Source organism: Hyla sarda, chromosome 4, assembly GCF_029499605.1.
Source record: "Hyla sarda isolate aHylSar1 chromosome 4, aHylSar1.hap1, whole genome shotgun sequence".
Classification (NCBI taxonomy): domain Eukaryota; kingdom Metazoa; phylum Chordata; class Amphibia; order Anura; family Hylidae; genus Hyla; species Hyla sarda.
In genome coordinates, this window is record NC_079192.1 from 409,339,622 (window position 1) to 409,361,901 (window position 22,280).

Sequence of the window (22,280 nt, forward strand, 5' to 3'; positions counted from 1 at the left end):
GAGTGATTTTTCCACAGCAACCAATCACAGCTCAGCTAACGAGCTCTGGTAAAGCGAAACCTGAGCTGTGATTGGTTCTTGTGGGAAAGTCACTCCACTTTTTCTATCACACAAATCTGGTCATTGTTTCAAACACAATGGGAGGGGAGCGAGCTAATGACTGGCCATTTTAGCTAGCATATTCTAAATCAGCGTTTTAGCTTATCCATTCCAAGAGTACCATGGTCTGGACTTGTTGCTGTTCCAAATGAGCCACCGCCCTATAGCTGAACCTTTATTATATAACTCTATAGAGTTGTTTGCAGTATATAAATTATAGTGTTTTGATAAAACACATCAGTCAAGCAAAATGTATGATTAACATGGAAAAACACACCCATTGTTATTATATTTATGATTGCCTGAGGCTTAGTTTCCTCCCCTTGCATTAAAAAAATAAATAAAAAGCCATAGCTGTAACAGTAGGAAGGCAAAAAAGAAGAAGGAATGACACCAAATTCATATACATTTCGGGATGTTGAAAAGGGTGAGGGACAGCCATGGGCACTTTCACCACCTGTCACTACAGGTACTTAGCTCTTTTGTAGCCATGGAGGAGTTAATAGAAATCAACACTAAATTAAATTGAATACTAAGGAGAAGGTCCTAGGTTTAACAGTGGAAAAGCAACAAAGAAGAGTAAATTATACCAAAATAATAAAATGTTGATTGATAATACATGTAAAAAAGCTAGGGAACCGCAATGGGCATTATCACCAATGCCACTACAGTTTGTTAGCTCTTTGGAAGCCATGAAAAAAGAATGAGGTAATTGAAATTGATAATTTAATCACATTGACTACTAAGGGGTATTCACTTGAAATTTCCGGGTCAGTTTATTTATTTATTTTTTATAACAACATATAATATCACAAAGTCAAATCAGTCAGAATAGGAAAACAAAATCTCAAGACCTTATTGAGTAAATACTCGGTAATTGGTCAATGTTTTTAATACTCTTCATGATAAGGATACTTGGGGCTTTCTTTCCAGCTGAAATACACATAAAAGATAAAATAAATATATATATAAATAAATAAATATATATATTAGGATTTCTTCATGCAAATTGTAAATCATAATGTAAAATGTAACTTACGAAGTGAGATTGAGGTAACGCATGTTTTTATTGACTTTATCAAGTTTTTTCATATCTTCATCACTTATTTCAAAGTCAAAAAGCTGTAGGAGGAAAGTCAAATATAAATTAATTTATGGGTACATATTTTTTATTTTTTTTATTTTTGTAATGGAGTAAAGGTGCTAAATTTTTTTTTTTTTTAAAGGCATACTGTCCCCGTCCCCCACAGCTGCCATTGCAATTACTCCCAACCCCTGCTGCTCCCTGCTTCCTCTGAAATCCCCATAGAAATGCCCACTCAGCCAATCATTGGTTGACTGGGCTTCTCCTGTAGGAGACACACATCAGAGCAAGTGGGAAGCAGCAGGGGCCATAAGATCCAAAGCTGTGCATGGGGGGCAGGTGAGAATGCTTTGTTGTTCATTTTTAAAGCACCCCCACTTTGCCCAAATTTGCCAAATTATTAGGAAGTTATTGGAGCCATTAACTCTTATAACCCTACAAAAAAGAATAATTGTTATTTTCTGTATTAACCTGGAAGTTCTCTTTGATCCTCTGAGGATTGAAGCTTTTCGCAATAGGGACAGCCCCCTTCTGTACCACATATCTCATGGCCACCTGGGCCGGGGTGCGTTTCAGCTTCTTGGCGACTGTATTTAATACGGGGTCTTCAAGCACCTTTGGGGAATCTTGATCCTCAATCCTGATGGAAGGGAAACAAAAACATTCAATAATTATTACCTTTTATAAACTTTACATAATTTGAGTAATGTCCATCACATCTGAAAATTCATTTTTTTCTTTAATACTTTTTTTTATTTTACAGGAGGCAGTATTATAGTAGTTATATTCTTGTATACAGGAGACAGTATTATAATAGTTATATTCTTGTATATAGGAGCAGTATTATAGTAGTTATATTCTTGTATACAGGAGACAGTATTATAATAGTTATATTCTTGTATATAGGAGCAGTATTATAGTAGTTATATTCTTGTATATAGGATCAGTATTATAGTAGTTATATTCTTGTATATAGGAGCAGTATTATAGTAGTTATATTCTTGTACATAGGAGCAGTATTATAAGAGTTATATTCTTGTATATAGGAGCATTATTATAGTAGTTATATTCTTGTATATAGGAGCAGTATTATAGTAGTTATATTCTTGTATATAGGAGACAGTATTATAGTAGTTATATTGTTGTATATAGGATGCAGTATTATAGTAGTTATATTCTTGTATATAGGAGCAGTATTATAGTAGTTATATTCTTGTATATAGGAGCAGTATTATAGTAGATATATTCTTGTATATAGGAGCAGCATTATAGTAGTTATATTCTTGTATATAGGAGCAGTATTATAGTAGTTATATTCTTGTATATAGGAGCAGTATTATAATTGTTATATTCTTGTATATAGGAGCAGTATTATAGTAGTTATATTCTTGTATGTAGGAGCAGTATTATAGTTATATTCTTGTATATAGGAGCAGTATTATAGTAGTTATATTCTTGTACATAGGAGCAGTATTATAGTAGTTATATTCTTGTATATAGTAGGCAGTATTATAGTAGTTATATTCTTGTATATAGGGGCAGTATTATAGTAGTTATATTCTTGTATATAGGAGCAGTATTATAGTAGTTATATTCTTGTACATAGGAGCAGTATTATAGTAGTTATATTCTTGTATATAGGAGCAGTATTATAGTAGTTATATTCTTGTATATAGGAGCAGTATTATAGTAGTTATAATCTTGTATATAGAAGCAGTATTATAGTAGTTATATTCTTGTATATAGGGGCAGTATTATAGTAGTTATATTCTTGTATATAGGGGCAGTATTATAGTAGTTATATTCTTGTATATAGGAGGCAGTATTATAGTTGTTATATTCTTGTATATAGGAGTAGTGTTGCTCGCGAATATTCGCAATTTCAAATATCATTCGCGAATATCACATATTCGTGAATATAGCGCTATATATTCGTAATTACGAATATTCGTTTTTTGGTTTGGTTTTTTTTCTTCACAGTACACATCACAGTGATCACCCCTCTCTGCTTCCAGCTTGTGTGGTGTAAAGAAGGCTCTAATACTACTGTGTGAGACTGGCGTGCGAAAAGTCGCATATGCGAAAATTAGCATATGCGAATTTTCGCATATGCGGATTTTCGCGTGTGCTAATTTTCGCGTATGCTAATTTTCACATCTGTAAATTTTCGCATACGCGAATGTTCGCATATGCGAAAATAAAACGAGGGTATGACGAATATTCGTCCATATATTCGCGAATATTCGCGAATTCGAATATGGCCTATGCCGCTCAACACTATATAGGAGCAGTATTATAATAGTTATATTCTTGTATATAGGAGCAGTATTATAATTGTTATATTCTTGTATATAGGAGCAGTATTATAGTAGTTATATTCTTGTATATAGGGGCAGTATTATAGTAGTTATATTCTTGTATATAGGGGCAGTATTATAGTAGTTATATTCTTGTATATAGGAGCAATATTATAGTAGTTATATTCTTGTGTAGAGGAGCAGTATTATAGTAGTTATATTCTTGTATATAGGAGGCAGTATTATAGCAGTTATATTCTTGTATATAGGAGCAATATTATAGTAGTTATATTCTTGTATATAGGAGCAGTATTATAGTAGTTATATTCTTGTATATAGGAGCAGTATTATAGTAGTTATATTCTTGTATATAGGAGCAGTATTATAGTAGTTATATTCTTGTATATAGGAGCAGTATTATAGTAGTTATATTCTTATATATAGGAGCAGTATTATAGTAGTTATATTCTTGTATATAGGAGCAGTATTATAGTAGTTATATTCTTGTATATAGGAGCAGTATTATAGTAGTTATATTCTTGTATATAGGAGCAGTATTATAGTAGTTATATTCTTGTATATAGGGAGCAGTATTATAGTAGTTATATTCTTGTATATAGGAGCAGTATTATAGTAGTTATATTCTTGTATATAGGAGGCAGTATTATAGTAGTTATATTCTTGTATATAGGAGCAGTATTATAGTAGTTATATTCTTGTATATAGGAGCAGTATTATAGTAGTTATATTCTTGTATATAGGAGCAGTATTATAGTAGTTATATTCTTGTATATAGGGGCAGTATTATAGTAGTTATATTCTTGTATATAGGGGCAGTATTATAGTAGTTATATTCTTGTATATAGGAGCAATATTATAGTAGTTATATTCTTGTATAGAGGAGCAGTATTATAGTAGTTATATTCTTGTATATAGGAGGCAGTATTATAGCAGTTATATTCTTGTATATAGGAGCAATATTATAGTAGTTATATTCTTGTATATAGGAGCAGTATTATAGTAGTTATATTCTTGTATATAGGAGCAGTATTATAGTAGTTATATTCTTGTATATAGGAGCAGTATTATAGTAGTTATATTCTTGTATATAGGAGCAGTATTATAGTAGTTATATTCTTATATATAGGAGCAGTATTATAGTAGTTATATTCTTGTATATAGGAGCAGTATTATAGTAGTTATATTCTTGTATATAGGAGCAGTATTATAGTAGTTATATTCTTGTATATAGGAGGCAGTATTATAGTAGTTATATTCTTGTATATAGGAGCAATATTATAGTAGTTATATTCTTGTATATAGGAGGCAGTATTATAGTAGTTATATTCTTGTATATAGGAGGCAGTATTTTAGTAGTTATATTCTTCTATAAAGAATTCTTGTATTTATTAGTACTTCTTCTAAAAGCTTCTATGAAGTACCCAGAGGTACTCATAATAAATATTTGTACAGTATTATAAAGTAATGCCATCCCATATAGTAAACCAGTATACTTGTTCTTACCAGCCCTCTGCTCTGCTGGACCCCAGTACACCTTATCCCATCACCACAATATCATGAGACTTGCAGAAGTCTAGTAACTTGTTCTGGTTGAGATATATGTGAAGTTCTACCTGCAGAACAATTGAAAGATCCTGAAGTCTGGTGACAAGCAGTATGGCCATTGTTACAGCTCACAATAGAAAAGAATCAAAAAGAAAATAATAAAATAGAAAGGTCTTACATTTACACTTACCTCATTGCACGCTGGTTTGTACTGGCATTTTGAGAATCTTTTCCAATTGACAGTGGTTAAAATTCGACACCCCGATGGATTTGGCAAGCCCAGCATCTTTGCACGCTTCCATAGCCTTGGAATGTACAATATAAAGAGGTTATGCCATTGAGACCCTGTCTATCAGCTTATATAACCAAATAAATTAATGGCTGGCCATATAGCGGCCACTACAGGTCCAGTGTGGAATTGCATCCTGTTAAAGAGTACCTGTTTTTATGTGTCTAGCACTTATATTTCCCTCACAAATACTTTCTATATGTTTTTTCATCCTGTGCTTTCTAGGGGGCATATCTGTAACTTCCCTCACGCTGCATGACTCATCTTCCTCCCTGAGTCTACTGTGCTGTGCTGGATCCAATTACTGCAGGCTGCTCTGTAACCCCCTCTGTTTTTATGCTACAGTCTGATAGGGCAGGAGTGAGCACAGAGGAGTGCAAGTCCTGCCCTCACCTCCTGGATTTTGTCTGAGCCTGTTCTTCAGCCTGGACAAAGATGATGCTGCAGCCGGATAGGATTATGTTCTGGATGGTATGGGGACCCCTAGTGGTCTTTTTTTTTTTTTTTTTTTTTAATAAGCCATGATTTTTATAAAAAAGGAAATAACATTTTCTAATGAAGTATATTAGAAATATTAATGTTTTGCCGAAATGTACAACATATAAAAAGTTTTTGAATCCGACAGTGCCCATTTAAATTGTTTTATTGGTCGGCCATTGGTCGGCCATTATTGGTCAGCGAGTCAAGTCATCCAGAGCGAGAGCTTCTGTTTGTTAGTTTCTCACTACTCTGGATAATAAAAGGGGTCCTGAGTGGGCACCACACATTGCCCTAATAGGCCTTCATGTAATTAAAAAGGTACTCCACTCAAAACGGTTTTTACTTCATTTTAGAAAAAAAACATGGGAAAAAATGGGTCATTCACAAATAAATTTGCTTAAAGGGGTACTCCACTGCCCCAGTTTTCGGAACATTTTGTTCCGAACACTTGGTGCGGGCTGCGGGGGTAATGATGTCTCACCACGCCCCTCGATGCAAGTCTATGGGAGGGGGCGTGTCACGCCCCCTCCCATAGACTTGCATTGAGGGGGCGTGATGTGACACCACGACAAAATGTTCCAGTGGAGTACCCCTTTAAAGGTGTAAATCCATTCCTTATGATATACCTTCCATGTGTCCTGGATGTCTGTGTTATGAAACATGACTTTGCCATTTTCATCCTTGGGAAAGAGATTATCTCCAGGCTGGGGGGGGATAGAAAAAAAAAAAAAAAAACAAGAGTTAAAAGATTAAATTTATTTCATTTACACTTAAAGGGGTTATTAAGCAGTTTCTAAAAAAAATTATATGGTGCTGGGACGATTGAAGGAGAAAAAAAAAGTATTCATACCCATACCAAGTCCTAGTCCAACACAGCACCTTTGTCCGATTCCCTGGTGTTCCCTCTTTTTCCTTCTTCCAAGACGAGCGCTTGTTGCAGGACCTGCCGGCTCAGCCAGTCACTGCCCAAAACAGGACACCCCTATGGCCAGTGATTGGCTGAGCCGGTAGGTCCTGCAATAAGAGCTTGTCTTGGAAGCATGAAGAAGGAAGATCTAGGGACTGGGCAGAGCTGAGTGGGAGCTGCGGGGACTAGCGGAGTACTGGGGACAGGTATGTATGAGTTTTTTTTCTTTTCTATAAACACCCCCCCCCTCCCCCGCGCCCCAACACCATATCATTTTTTAGCAAGCAATGGATAACCCCTTTAAGCCATTACGTCTATTTCCTTATGTAGACCTAGGCTTGCATTCAGAATCTCTTGCTGGCTCAACATCTCTGGTGAAAGAGATATTCCTACACGATCTGTGGAGGGCCACAGTTTGAGACAGTTTGAGACCACTGAGCTAGATTGTTGGCTGATCCTGCCAAAGTCAGAAAGTTTGACTGACACGTGTAATGCTTCCATGCTTCCCCCTGTTGGCTCCATGTCCTTTGGAAACACCCTGTGCTGCTTTGGATGTGACTGGAGTATAAACAAATAATAGTGTTATATGCAGAGGTACTCCAAAGGATAGGGTAAAATGTGTCTTATTGCTGGGGGTCCGGCCGCTATCCCCCAAACCCCCCCTCCCCACGATCCTTGGCGCAGCACCCCAGTAATACACTGCAAGGAGCAAACGCCACTCCATGGTAGCTGAGGGGTGACCACAGCCATCAAGCCCTCTCCATTCATGTCTATGAGAGGGGGCACGATGGCAATGCCGGCCCGGAGAGGCTGGACCCCCCCCCCCCCTTGATCAGACATCTTATCCCCTATCCTTTGGATGGGGGATAGGATGTCTTGGGGGTGGAATACCCCTTTAGGTTTACAAGGCATACAACAAACAAAATCGAACAAAACTGTTACATATCACAAAACCAATTGTTGGACAAACCTTAAACTCCACAGGTGTGTGGATGAGGAAGAGGTCTACGTAATCCAGCTGGAGATCCTTCAGGGATTTCTCCAGGGCGGGTCGGACCCTTTCGGGAGCATGGTTGTTATTCCAAAGCTGCAGAAACAAATACAAAATGAATGTGCCTGCAGTTGGAGATTGCCCCCTAGTGGCCACATTAATAAAAAAAAAAAAAAATTGATATATATATATATACACAATTTTTTTTTTTTTAAAGTAAAAAACGGTTACCTTCCCAGTGTAAAAAATGTCTTCTCTCTTTACTGTCCCATCAGCGATCTTAGAATTTATGGCACTGCCGACCTGAACCTCATTCATATAGATAAAGGCGGCATCGATTAAGCGATATCCAACGTCAATGGCCACCTTGGCGCTTTCCCCAGCCTGTTCTTTGGTGTACTGTAAGAAATAAGATGTCATTGTGATCATTATAGGGATTGGTCCAGTGGGGTTTATAGAAGAAAGGAGCCCTATAGCAAATATTGATATGGGCCGGTTATTATGGTGTCCTCCTAGGGTCTGGTGTTTATTCCCCCCTTTGTTTTCCATGACCCATTGGTCAATACCCCCCTCCATTAACTTGCTGACTATGCAGTTCCATAAAGAGAGGAGTTCTGCACAGTTTTTTACCATTAGAAAAAGAAAAGGGGCCAACCAGGATGGGCCCCCACTCCAAGGGTCCCATAGAAGCCATATGGTCTGCCTCTATGGTACATAAACCCTTCACGGTAAACCTCATATGCTGGAGGAGGTCCCTAATTTTAGACTTTTACATACTAGGCAGGGCAAAGAGTGACTGGAAGGAGAGTCTCCCTCTAAGGAGGAGCCATGAATTGCATGAGCAATCTATTGATTCTAATGAAAATAATGTAATACCTTGTTCCACCTGCAGAGGCACTGCAGGCAATTCTCACACTTCCTACCAGGTTCCCTCACAGATTACAACAGTTACAAGGGAGGAGCTAAGACATTTGGAAAACATAATTTTTTTTTTTTTAATCAACTGGTGCCAAAAAGTTAAACAGATTTGTAAATTCCTTCTATTAAAAAAATCTTTGCCCTTCCAGTACTTTTTAGCAGCTGTATGCCACAGAGGAAATTCTTTTCTTTTTGAATTTCTTTTTTGTCTTGTCCACAGTGCTCTCTGCTGACACCTAATGCCCGTATCAGGAACTTTCCAGAACAGGAGAAAATCCCCATCGCAAACCTATGCTGCTCTGGACAGTTCTTGACACGGACAGAGCTTGTCCTTCTCTTTTTTTATTTTTTTATTTTTATTTTTTTTGTGCTCGTTTGTCCTTTTTTTTTATTTTCTTTGGAGAAATATCGGGCCAGGATGGCGACAGACAGGATCTGGGGGGGATACTTTTGTTTATATTGACATGTTTTTTGTTTAAATGTAACCGTGTTGAAAATATAAATAAAGAATAAAAAAAAAACAATAAAAAACAACAACAATGGTCTCAAACCGAGGCCCTCCAGATCTAGCAAAACTTCAACTCCCAGCATGCCCGGACAGCCAACGGCTGTCCGGGCATGCTGGGAGTTGAAGTTTCGCAAAAGCTGGAGGGCCACAGTTTGAGACCATTGGCTTACAGTTCATTGTTGTACTGGACAACCCTTATAAGTGAGTCAAGTTTATCCCGCATATAGAAATATTTTTCTTAAAAAAAAAGGGGGACAGTCACTTGCCCGCCATCACTATCGACGTCATGAGGTCTAAATGGAGCAAGGAAGGGAGGATGGTTCATAAGCAAAGGTGGTACTTTGATGCCAAGGTGCCCATGTGGGTGACCATTCCCCTGGATTTGCTCTATGACGTAAACATCAGAATGCACTACAAAAGAGAAGCCCACCTTTACAATATGCTCACTCACCTCTGGTGGGGCAAAGGTGCCAAATCCAATTACTGGTATCTTATGTCCATCATTCAACACAAGGCGAGAGTCCGACTTGAGCGCCATAGTTCAGTGTGTGCCAACGTTTTGTAGAGCACAAGCTCTACCCACGCAGGTTTGTGCTGTATATACCCAGTCCTCGCCCCACCCGCAATCATGTGGCACTGGGTGTGAGGAGTCTTTACACTGTCATTGTAAACAAATACATTTATAGAGCAGAAAACGTCGTCTATATATCCTATTATTTATTGCAACTGCTCCCCTACAGGGGTGTAACTAGAAATGGCTGGGCTCCATAGCAATCCTTTGAATTCTACAACTTCACCCAGGCGGGAACATGCAGAAGGTTACATAAGGACAACCTATTCTTACATGCTGGATTCAAAAATTTGGCTGCAGTTTAGAACCCTCCTATACAAACATTTCTTAATGTTATCTTCCATTAATGTTACTTTGCAATGAGAGTTCATGGCCTGGGTGTTGTTACTCTAGAAGCCTTCGCTGCTAAGCTCTTCTACTGTCATAACGTTGTGTTCACACATTTGCTGTGGATTTTCCGCCCAGACTTTTTGCATAGAATTTTAAATCCATGGTACGTCAGTTTATGGAATCCCCCAATGTCCCTGTGGCAATACTTCTCTGGTCACCCAGCTTCTGGTGATAGTGAGTGAGAACAACGCGATTGCAACTTTTGAGATGTCTCATGTTTAGTGACAGCAAAGCTTTAAAGGGGTACTTCGCTGCTCAGCGTTTGGAACAAACTGTTCCGAACGCTGGAGCCAGCGCCGGGAGCTCTTGACGTCATAACCTCACCCCCTCATGACATCATGCCCCACCCCCTCAATGCAAGTCTATGGGAGGGGGCGTGACGGCTGTCACGCCCCCTCCCATAGACTTGCATTGAGGGGGCAGGGCGTGATGTTGTGAGGGGGCTGGGTTATAATGTTACGAGCTCTCGGCACCGGCTCCATCATTTGGAACAGTTTGTTCCAAATGCTGAGCAGCGGAGTACCCCTTTAAAATGTATGGAAGTTGTATAGACCATCGAACAAGTCTCTAGGGCCACTGAGATCCCTTGCAGTATGTGACCATGCTCCATGAAAGTCAAGAAGCCAGCAGAAAAAGTTGAACCAAGTAGTAGGACCTCTGTATGAGGGAAGCAGAAAACACGAGTGGTGGACACATGGGGCTCTGTAGAGGGCAGGGGGGGAGATACCAAGACAAATTAGATGGGAATTTAGCAACAGTAGAGGGGAGATTCATTATTTCAGGGGGTCTTTGTTCGTAGGGTCTGACAAACCTTGGTAGGAAAGAAGTTCTGTGGTGGTTTAGGTGTGATACAGTAGGTGACCAGGGTTCTGTTAAGGGGAAGGGGATGGAAAGAGAAAATATATTTTGTACTTTTCCTCTCCATGTGGCATTTGCTGCTCCCCTCCACCATACTAGTCTTGGGCTCTCTTAGAGCACATGCATACTGAGTCCTACCTACCTAAAGGGCCAGTAAATTATCTCCGTCCTTCTTCGATGTGCTGGCACCATACCCTATTTATAAGACTCCTCCTGCTCCATTTTATACCCAAGAAGTAAGAGTCCATAGACCCTGAGGGCTTCTAATTCTCTATTATCTATTTCTGATAGCATGTTGTTCATGTTGACCAGACTCCCTTACCTGAGTCCTATTGACTACCTTTTGTGTCCTGCACTTGGATAATTCAGCCATTGCAATCAGACACTAGTCTACGAATGGTGGCCTTAGGGTTTCCTGCAGTGAGGTCCAGATCCCAAGAGTTAAAGGTTAAATACAAGGGGTGCTCTTCAATTTAAGTGCAACACCAGCTCCTACCAGGTCGGCCTGTTGCAAAAATTGGTCTTAGTTTAGCTTATATTTGGCAAATAAATATTGAAAGCTTTCTCGACAAAATATTGTAACTGAGAAATTGGTGAGGACTTTATACCTGTAGAAATCCAGAATTTCTGGTCTACAGGGAGGGGGGCTTCCTTGTCAAAAGGGCTGACCCTAGGGTCAGTCCAATCTTCCCTTCATTCACTGATCAGGACTGTTGTCAAATTGGTCATCACCATTGACTTGATGTCAATGAACGTACCAGGAATTATTCATTTCAAAAAAGAAATCAAGGGGGCTTTTATCTGTAGAATACGTAGACGATTAAAAAATTACGGCAAAGCTTCAAAAAACGGAGAAAACACTGGATTTGAAAACTGTGTCGCCAACGTTTGTTCGCGCAAAGTATTTTAGAAACCAACAAAAGTTTCAAAAAGAAAATCTACCTACTTACTTGTGGATTTTTCCACAAGAGTTTTCAACCAAAGTGAACACAAGGATTGGGCACAGATGTTCAACCTCAATTGACTTTAATGGAAATTGAATTAAAAGCCATGTTGGAAAAATCCGTCCTGTGTGAACAGTGATCTTGTGTGACAAATTTCCTTTCGAAAACAATGGGAACAAAGGATTTTGATATGGTGGGAATCCATATGAAAAACCAAAAAAATGTCAATGAGGCCCTAGGTTTTTTGTGTTGGAAACCTAACTTGTGCTCTTGGTATTGTTTGCTGAGGATTCAGCCATCGTGAAGACTTGTTTTATCATGTCGGCCTATGCAAGGTTTGTGCTTTGTTAATTTGTTAGACTGTCGTAATCCTGTGTATGACTCAATCACTTACATACGCCGCAGATGTTTAACATGTTTTCTGTACTCAGAGCAGATAGGTGCTTACATTCACACCCTAAGGGGATAAGGTTTAAAGGGGAAGAATTTGTTTTAATCAACTGGTACCAGAAAGTTAAACAGATTTGTAAATTACATCTATTAAAAAAAATGTAATCCTTCCAGAACTTATCAGCTGCTGTATGCTCCATAGGAAGTTATTTTCTTCTTGAATTTATTTTCTGTCTGACCACAGTGCTCTCTGCTGACACCTCTGTCAATATCAGGAACTGTCCAGAGCAGGAGCAAATCCCCATAGCAAACCTCTCCTGCTCTGGACAGTTCCTGACATGGACTGAGGTGTCAGTAGAGAACACTGTTGTCAAACAGAAATGAAATTCCTCTGTAATATACAGCAGCTGATAAGTACTGGAAGGATTAAGATTTTTTAAAGGGGTACTCTGCCCCTAGACATCTTATTCCTATCCAAAGGATAGGGGATAAGATGTCAGATCGCCGTGGTGCCGCTGCTGGGGACCCCCGGGATCCCCGCTGCGGCACTGCGCTATCATTACAGCACAGAGCGAGTTCGCTCTGTGCGTAATGACGGGCGATACAGGGGACGGAGCCGCGTGACGTCATGGCTCCGCCCCTCGTGACATCACGGCCCGCCCCCTTAATGCAAGTCTATGGCAGGGGGCGTGACGACCACCGCGCCCCCTCCCATAGACTTGTATTGAAAGGGGCGGGCCGTGATGTCACGAGGGGCGGAGCCGTGACATAACGATGCTCCGGCCCCTGTATTGCGCGTCATTACGTGCAGAGCGAACTCGCTCTGTGCTGTAATGATAGCGCAGTGCCGCAGCGGGGATCCCGGGGGTCCCCAGCAGCGGCACCGCGGCGATCTGACATCTTATCCCCTATCCTTTGGATAGGGGATAAGATGTCTAGGGGCGGAGTACCCCTTTAATAGAAGTAATTTACAATTCTGTTCAACTTTCTTGAACCAGTTGATTTAAAAAAAAAATTTCCCACCGGAGTACCCCTTTAAGGGGGTATTCCGGCCATAGACAAGGGGAGAAGATGTCTGATCGCTGGGCCCCCGTGATCTCCGTGCAGCACCCGGCTGCTGCTCCAGTCTCGGACATGTAAGGAAGAGGCGTGGCGTGACACGTTTCAGTCTTGGAAACACAGAGGTTTTCGAGAGTGGAGCAGCAACCTGGCATAGAATGCTGGGTGCTGCACAGAGATCGTGGGGGGCGCCGCTGGGACCCCTGCGATCTCCGTGCAGCTGCTGCTTCAGTCTTGGAAACCTCTGTGTTTCCGGGACTGTAGATGGGACGTCACATAGAATGCCGGGTGCTGCACAGAGATCGTGGGGGTGTCCCAGCTAAACTTCTGCAGCACCAAGATAACAACACGTCGGGAGTATTGTGTCTCCAAGTCACGGGAAACCATCATGGCCCTGTCTACACTGCCGCTTTGTTTCCAGTATAAATATCCTCGTAAATTAACCCATTGTGGCCGCTGTACAACTTTAACCATGGAAAGAGATAAGCATGTTACGTAACATAAACTCAACACCCCTGTTTGAACTTTCACAGACACCATCGCTTGAATGTTTCTTAAAGAGAACCTGTTACCATGAAAAATACTATCTAATCTATGGGAGTCATGTTATAGAGCAGGAAGAGCTGAACGGATTGATATATAACTTTTCTGGGAAATATTCAGTGTAACTTATTGATTGAAATCCCTGCTCGCTCTCTTATAAGTCCAGGGAAAGTGTCACTCAATGAAAGGACCGCCCACTGGACTCCCTCAGTATGGAAAGATCATGAATTTCAATCAATCAGTTACAAGTTACACTGAATAATAACCCAAGACACACCCCTCCCTCAAGCCCCACCCCCTTCTATTTCCTACCTACAGTCTATGATATGAGGACGGGATATGAGTAGAAGGTTGGAATATGAGCACAGGATGTGAGGACGGGATATGAGGTCAGGATATGAAAATGAGATATGAGGACGGGATATGAAGATGAGATATGAGGACGGGATATGAGGTCAGGATATGAAGATGTGATATGAGGACGGGATATGAAGATGAGATATGAGGACGGGATATGAGGACGGGATATGAGTAGAAGGTTGGAATATGAGCACAGGATGTGAGGACAGGATATGAAGATGAGATATGAGGACGAGATATGAGGTCGGGATATGAAGATGAGATATGAGGCTGGAATATGAGGACGAGATATGAGGATGAGATAAAAGGTTGGAAGATGAGAACAGGATATAAAGTCAGGATATGAGGATGAGATATGCGGTTGGAATATGAGAACGGGATATGAGGATGAGATATGAGGACAGGATATGAGGACGGGATATGAAGATGAGATATGAAGCTGGAATATGAGGACGGGATATGAGGATGAGATATGAGGACGGAATATGAAGATGAGATATGAAGCTGGAATATGTGGACGGAATATGAGGTCGGGATATGAAGTCGGGATATGAGGATGAGATATGAGGACAGGATATGAAGATGAGATATGAGTTCTGGATGTGAGGACGGGATATCTCAATCTGCTCCGCTCTTCCTGCTCAATAATATGATGCCAACAGTGCTTAACTGTTTGTAGCTAGGTAGCTGTACCTGAAAGTCTGCCTCGTTGTATTTCCTGATACCTTAGAAGTGGCAACTCTAAAGGTAGCTTGCCCCCTGTCTGTAGGGCCCAATGAAGGTAGATTGCCACCTGTACATAAAACATTATCTAGAACATCTTCTGCTTTACTTCCTGCAGCCACTAGAGGCCAGAAGCGTCTCTACCTTCAGGATGCACAAGATGACGTCACTCATTGTGCGCGTCCCAGAAAAAGAGATGCCTGACCTCTAGTGGCTGCAAGAAGAAGAGCAGAAGGTGCCAGGGATACTAACATTTCTCAAGGTGAAAATTTATACTAGGGTGAAATAAAGAAGACAGGCCGAATGATTGTGGTTCTGCTGTATGTGGTTTAGGCCTCAAAATGAAAAATTAGAATCTGATATTAGACAAATGAATATAACAAATTAACTCCCTCTAAAGGCCAACACACAGTGCTGCAAATCTAGTGCTGAGAAGGAATAATATACATACTGTCAGCTTCATGGCCTTAAAGGGGTACTCCGGTGAAAACCTTTTTTCTTTTAAATCAACTGGTGCCAGAAAGTTAAACATATTTGTAAATTACTTCTATTAAAAAAATCTTAATCCTTCCAGTACTTATCAGCTGCTGAATGCTACAGAGGAAATTCCTTTCTTTTTGGAACACTGATGACATCACGAACACACTGCTCTCTGCTGACATCTCTGTCCATTTTAGCAACCGGGCATAGCAGATGTATGCTAAGGGCAGCATGGTGGCTTAGTGGTTAGCACTGCTGCCTTGCAGTGCAGGGGCCTTGGGTTCAAATCCCACTAAGGACAACAATAAATAAAGAGTTATTATTGTGTCAGCAGAGAGCACTGTGCTCGTGATGTCATCAGAGAGCATTCCAAAAAGAAAAGAATTTCCTCTGTAGTATTCAGAAGCTAACAAGTACAGGAAGGATTAAGATTTCTTAATAGAAGTAATGTAAAAAATCTGTTTAACTTTCCGGAGCCAGTTGATTTAAAAGAAAAAAGGTTTTCACCGGAGTACCCCTTTAAAGGGGTACTCCGCCCCTAGACATTTTATCCCCTATGCAAAGGCTAGGGAATAAAATGTCTCATTGCGGGGGGCCCGCAGTTTGGACCACCTCGATCTCTGTGCAGCACCTAGTGTTTATTTAGAATGCTGGGTGCGGCCTGTGGGGTTGTGATGTCATGGCCACACCCCTTGTGACATCACACCATGCCCCCTCAATTCAAGTCTATGGGAGGGGGCGTGGTAGATGATATGCCCCCTCCCATAGACTTACATTAAGGGGGCGTGGTATTACATCACAAGGGGCGTGGCATGAGATCACAAACCCCGCCGCCCGCTCCAAGCAATTGAAAAAATGTTCCGAACGCTGGGGCACCGGAGTACCCCTTTAATATTTCACTAGTTTGTCTTTGAAGAAAAAGGATTAATGTAAGACAAAAATGCAAAGATGACAAAGGCACTCACCGGGTACTGTGTGACTTCTTCTCTATTATATCCAATACATTCTTGCAGGTACAGGCGTCCGCCAGCCGCTACGAGTGTAAGACGCCAGTGCGCATTGATTGGTTAGGACAACACGTCTAATGTACAGTATATGGCTCGAGATAAGTGCAAACATTATAAGGATTACAGTATTGAAAAGAAGACAAGGACTGCACTCACCATCCGTACAGCGTTTTATTGACAGTAGTCAGGCATAACGAGCTGGTACAGGAGCGGAGGCAGGGGATGTAACCGGGACAGACTGTTTCACGTTTAGTAATGCTTCTCCCAGCCGGTATACCGGCTGGAAGAAGCGTTACTAAATGTGAAACAGTCTGTCCCGGTTACGTCCCCTGCCTCCGCTCCTGTACCAGCTCGTTATGCCTGGCTACTGTCAATAAAACGCTGTACGGATGGTGAGTGCTGTCCTTGTCTTCTTTTCAATACTGTTCATGTACCTCATTGGTTTTTTGCACCGCCTTATCCGACATCATATTCTGGGAATCCTTGCATTATCCACATCGGTCACCTGTCCGACTGCAGCCTTAGTTTTGTAGTGCCGGACTATCTCCTCTTCATTACACACTATATATGGATTACATTGAGTTGCATAATTGCTATATTCACTAATCTTCTACTATTACTATATACTATTATATTATTCCAAATGGATGGAGCACAAGTATAACCCCGGTATTCATAACCAGAACATGACACACATGATCATGAAGAGACGCACCATCTATAGAAGTTCTATATCAGTGATGGGTTGTTTCAGGTTGGGGGTGGGGGGTGGGGTGGGGTTGTAAAACTGAGTCGTTGATGTCGCCTCCACAGAAATAAGACCCAGGGTGTTAGTCGTGGAGGCCGGCGCAGTATTGATAAATTGTTGCTTCCAACGCGGCCCACCCAATATAGTAGTGTTTCACTCAGGTATCAGAGAACATCCACATAAAAAATGCGGAGGTGCCCCATCCTGACGATAGACTACAGTATATTTGTGGTAAAAGCCATTCCTGTAAGATGCCCAGGTACGGGGGGGGGGGCGGACTGACAACACTCAGGGCCCCCTGACCAAAAACAAGCAAGGGCAAGGGTCTTTTCTGATCAGCAGCGTCCTCTTTCCTTTTCTTCTTCATCCAGATCAGACCACCAGGTATGTAGGTAAGTAGTTAAGCATTCAGGTGCAAAGTTAGGTAACCAGGCAGTTAGTCAAGTAGGTAGCCAGCACCCCCTCCACCGAGTGGTGGATCCACGGTCTAATTTTGGGAGGGGCACTATGAAAACCCCCTATGTAATTAGTAGTTAACCCTCCTATTAGTTTAGTAGTTTGTCCCCATATTAGCTAGGCAGGAACATAGTAGATAGTCCCTCACATTAGGTGTAGGCAGCAGAGTTCCCCCATAGTAGGGGTAGACAGCAGAGTTCCCCCATAGTGGGTGTAGGCAGCAGTGTTCCCCCACAGTCGGTGTAGGCAGCAGGGTCCCTCAACAGTAGGTGTTGGCAGGAGGGTACCCCCACAGTAGGTGTAGGCAGCAGGGTCCCTCAACAGTAGGTGTTGGCAGGAGGGTCCCCCCACAGTAGGTGTAGGCAGTAGTGTTGCTCGCGAATATTCGCAATTCGAATATTATTCGCGAATATCGCATATTCGCGAATTCGCGAATTTCGCGAATATAGCGCTATATATTCGTAATTACGAATATTCGTTTTTTTTTTTTATTTATTTTTTTTTTCTTCACAGTACACATCACAGTGATCATCCCTCTCTGCTTCCAGCTTGTGTGGTGTAAAGAAGGCTGTAATACTACTGTGTGAGACTGGCGTGCTAAAATTCGCATATCCGAACATTCGCATATGCTACTTTTCGCATATGCGAATGTTCACGTGTGTTAATCTTGCATATGCTAATATTCACATATGTTAATTTTCGCATACGCGAATATTCGCATATGCGAAAATAAAACGAATATAACGAATATGCGAATATTCGCGAATATAAGCCGAATATTCGTCCATATATTCGCGAATATTCGCGAATTCGAATATGGCCTATGCCGCTCAACACTAGTAGGCAGCAGGTTCCCTCCACAGAAGGTGTAGGCAACAGGGTCCCCCCTCAAAGTAGGTGTAGGCAACAGGATCCCCCCCACAGTAGGCGTAGGCATCAGGATTCCCCCCACAGTAGGTGTAGGCAGCAGAGTTTCCCTCCCCCAAGTAGGTGTAGACAGCAGAATTAGAGCCCCCCCCCCCCCCAGTAGATGTAGGCAGCAGAGTTAGAGTTCCCCCTCCAGTAGGTGTAGGCAGCAGAGTTAGAGTCCTCCCCCCCCCCCAGTAGGTGTAGAAAGCAGAGTTAGAGTCCCCCCCAGTAGGTGTAGTAGACAGCAGAGTTAGATTCCACCCCCCCCCCAGTAGGTGTGGTCAGCAGAGTTAGAGCCCCCCCCCCCCGTTAGTGTAGACAGCAGAGTTAGATCCCCCAGTAGGTGTGGGCAGCAGAGTTAGATTCCCCCAGTAGGTGTAGACAGCAGAGATAGAGACCCCCCCAGTAGGTGTAGGCAACAGAGTTAAAGTCCTGCCCCCCAGTAGGTGTAGACTGCAGAGTTAGAGTCCCCCCCTAGTAGGTGTAGGCAGCAGAGTTAGAGTCCACCCCCAAGTAGGGGCAGGCAGCAGAGTTAGAGTTAAAGTCTCCCCCCCCCCCCCCCCCCCAGCAGGTGCAGGCAACAGAGTTTTTTCCCCCTCCCCTCCTTCCCAGGTTGAAAAAAAATTATGCTCACCTGATGTCCCACGCAGCGATCTTCTTCTACGGAGTGCAGCAGGGGCCATGTCTTCCTTCCTCCAAAGTGCAGGCGCCAATGAGTGACGTCATCGGTGCCTGCGCTACGTGGGGGCAGTAGGGGTACCGCTCTGCCTGCCGCAAGAAACTTAGCCTGCTAGCATCTGAACCACCCGCTCACAGCCCGCACCATAAAGACATAAGAAGCAGGTTTGTTACAGTGTGTCACCACAGTAGTAAGGTAATTACATGAGGAGGAGGTTTGTTACAGTGTATCACCCCAGTAGTAAATAGATTACATGAGGAGGAGGTTTGTTACAGTGTGTCACCCAAATACTAAGGAGATTACATGAGGAGGGGGTTTGTTACAGTGTGTCACCCCAGTAGTAAGGAGATTATATGAGGAGGAGATTTGTTACAGTGTGTCATCCCAGTAGTAAATAGATTACATGAGGAGGAGGTTTGTTACAGTGTGTCACCCAAATACTAAGGTGATTACATGAGGAGGAGGTTTGTTACAGTGTTTCACCCCAGTAGTAGGGTAATTACATGAGGAGGAGGTTTGTTACAGTGTGTCACCCCAGTAGTAAGATGATTACATGAGGAGGAGGTTTGTTACAGTGTGTCACCCCAGTAGTAAGGAGATTACATGAGGAGAGAGTTTGTTACAGTGTGTCACCCCAGTAGTAAGGAGATTACATGAGGAGGAGGTTTGTTACAGTGTGTCACCACAGTAGTAAGGTAATTACATGAGGAGGAGGTTTGTTACAGTGTATCACCCCAGTAGTAAATAGATTACATGAGGAGGAGGTTTGTTACAGTGTGTCACCCAAATACTAAGGAGATTACATGAGGAGGGGGTTTGTTACAGTGTGTCACCCCAGTAGTAAGGAGATTATATGAGGAGGAGATTTGTTACAGTGTGTCATCCCAGTAGTAAATAGATTACATGAGGAGGAGGTTTGTTACAGTGTGTCACCCAAATACTAAGGTGATTACATGAGGAGGAGGTTTGTTACAGTGTTTCACCCCAGTAGTAGGGTAATTACATGAGGAGGAGGTTTGTTACAGTGTGTCACCCCAGTAGTAAGATGATTACATGAGGAGGAGGTTTGTTACAGTGTGTCACCCCAGTAGTAAGGAGATTACATGAGGAGAGAGTTTGTTACAGTGTGTCACCCCAGTAGTAAGGAGATTACATGAGGAGGAGGTTTGTTACAGTGTGTCACCCTAGTAGTAAGGAGATTACATGAGGAGGAGGTTTGTTACAGTGTGTCACCCCAGTGGTAAGGAGATTACATGAGGGGGAGGTTTGTTACAGTGTGTCACCCCAGTAGTAAAAAGATTACATGAGGAGGAGGTTTGTTACAGTGTGTAACCCCAGTAGTAAGGAGATTACATGAGGAGGAGGTTTGTTACAGTGTGTCACCCCAGTAATAAGGAGATTACCTGAGGAGGAGGTTTGTTATAGTGTGTCACCCCAGTAGTAAGGAGATTACATGGGGAGGAGGTTTGTTACAGTGTGTCACCCCAGTAATAAGGAGATTACATGAGGAGGAGGTTTGTTATAGTGTGTCACCCCAGTAGTAAGGAGATTACATGGGGAGGAGGTTTGTTACAGTGTGTCACCCCAGTAGTAAGGAGATTACATGAGGATGGGGTTGTTACAGTGTGTCACGCCAGTAGTAAGGAGAATACATGAGGAGGGGGTTTGTTACAATTTGTCACCCCAGTAGTAAGGAGATTACATGAGGAGGAGGTTTGTTACAGTGTGTCACCCCAGTAGTAAGGAGATTACATGAGGAGGAGGTTTGTTACAGTGTGTCACCCCAGTAGTAAGGAGATTACATGCGGATGAGGTTTGTTACAGTGTGTCACCCCAGTAGTAAGGAGATTACATGAGGAGGGGGCTTGTTACAGTGTGTCACCCCAGTAGTAAGGAGATTACATGAGGAGGGGGTATGTTCCAGTGTGACACCCCAGTAGTAAGGAGATTACATGAGGAGGGGTTTGTTACAGTGTGTCACCCCAGTAGTAAGGAGATTACATGAGGAGGGGGTTTGTTACAGTGTGTCACCCCAGTAGTAAGGAGATTACATGAGGAGGAGGTTTGTTACAGTGTGTCACCCCAGTAGTAAGGAGATTACATGAGGATGGGGTTGTTACAGTGTGTCACCCCAGTAGGAAGGAGATTACATGAGGAGGAGGTTTGTTAGAGTGTGTCACCTCAGTAGTAAGGAGATTACATGAGGAGGGGTTTGTTACAGTGTGTCACCCCAGTAGTAAGGAGATTACATGAGGAGGGGGTTTGTTACAGTGTGTCACCCCAGTAGTAAGGAGATTACATGAGGAGGAGGTTTGTTACAGTGTGTCACCCCAGTAGTAAGGAGATTACATGAGGAGGTTTGTTACAGTGTGTCACCCCAGTAGTAAGGAGATTACATGAGGAGGAGGATTGTTACAGTGTGTCACCCCAATAGTAAGGAGATTACATGAGGAGGAGGATTGTTACAGTGTGTCACCCCAGTAGTAAGGAGATTACATGAGGAGGGGGTTTGTTACAGTGTGTCACCCCAGTAGTAAAGAGATTACATGGGGAGGAGGCTTGTTACAGTGTGTCACCCCGGTAGTAAGGTGATTACTTGAGGAGGGGGTTTGTTACAGTGTTTCACCCCAGTAGTAAGGAGATTACATGAGGAGGAGGTTTGTTACAGTTTGTCACCCCAGTAGTAAGGTGATTACTTAAGGAGCGGATTTGTTACAGTGTGTCACCCCATTAGTACTTAGATTACATGACAAGAAGGTTTGTTACAGTGTGTCACCCCAGTAGTACTTAGATTACATGACAAGAAGGTTTGTTACAGTGTGTCACCCCAGTAGTCTGTAGATTACATGACAAGGAGGTTTGTTACAGTGTGTCACCCAAATATTAATGTGATTACATGAGGAGGAGGTTTGTTACAATTTTTTTTTTTTTTTTTATCTAAAGCCGAGGAACGTGCTTTACGATTCACTTTTCGATTCACCCAAAGTGCAAGAAAAAGTGCAAACGTGTTACACTAAAAAAACG

The 22,280-nt window shown here is 42.1% G+C and overlaps 1 pseudogene; it reads right to left on the reverse strand.

The window, feature by feature from the left end:
- Positions 1-387: 387 nt before the first annotated feature.
- Positions 388-9,803, reverse strand: LOC130267635 (dihydrodiol dehydrogenase 3-like; annotated as a pseudogene).
- Positions 9,804-22,280: the final 12,477 nt, after the last annotated feature.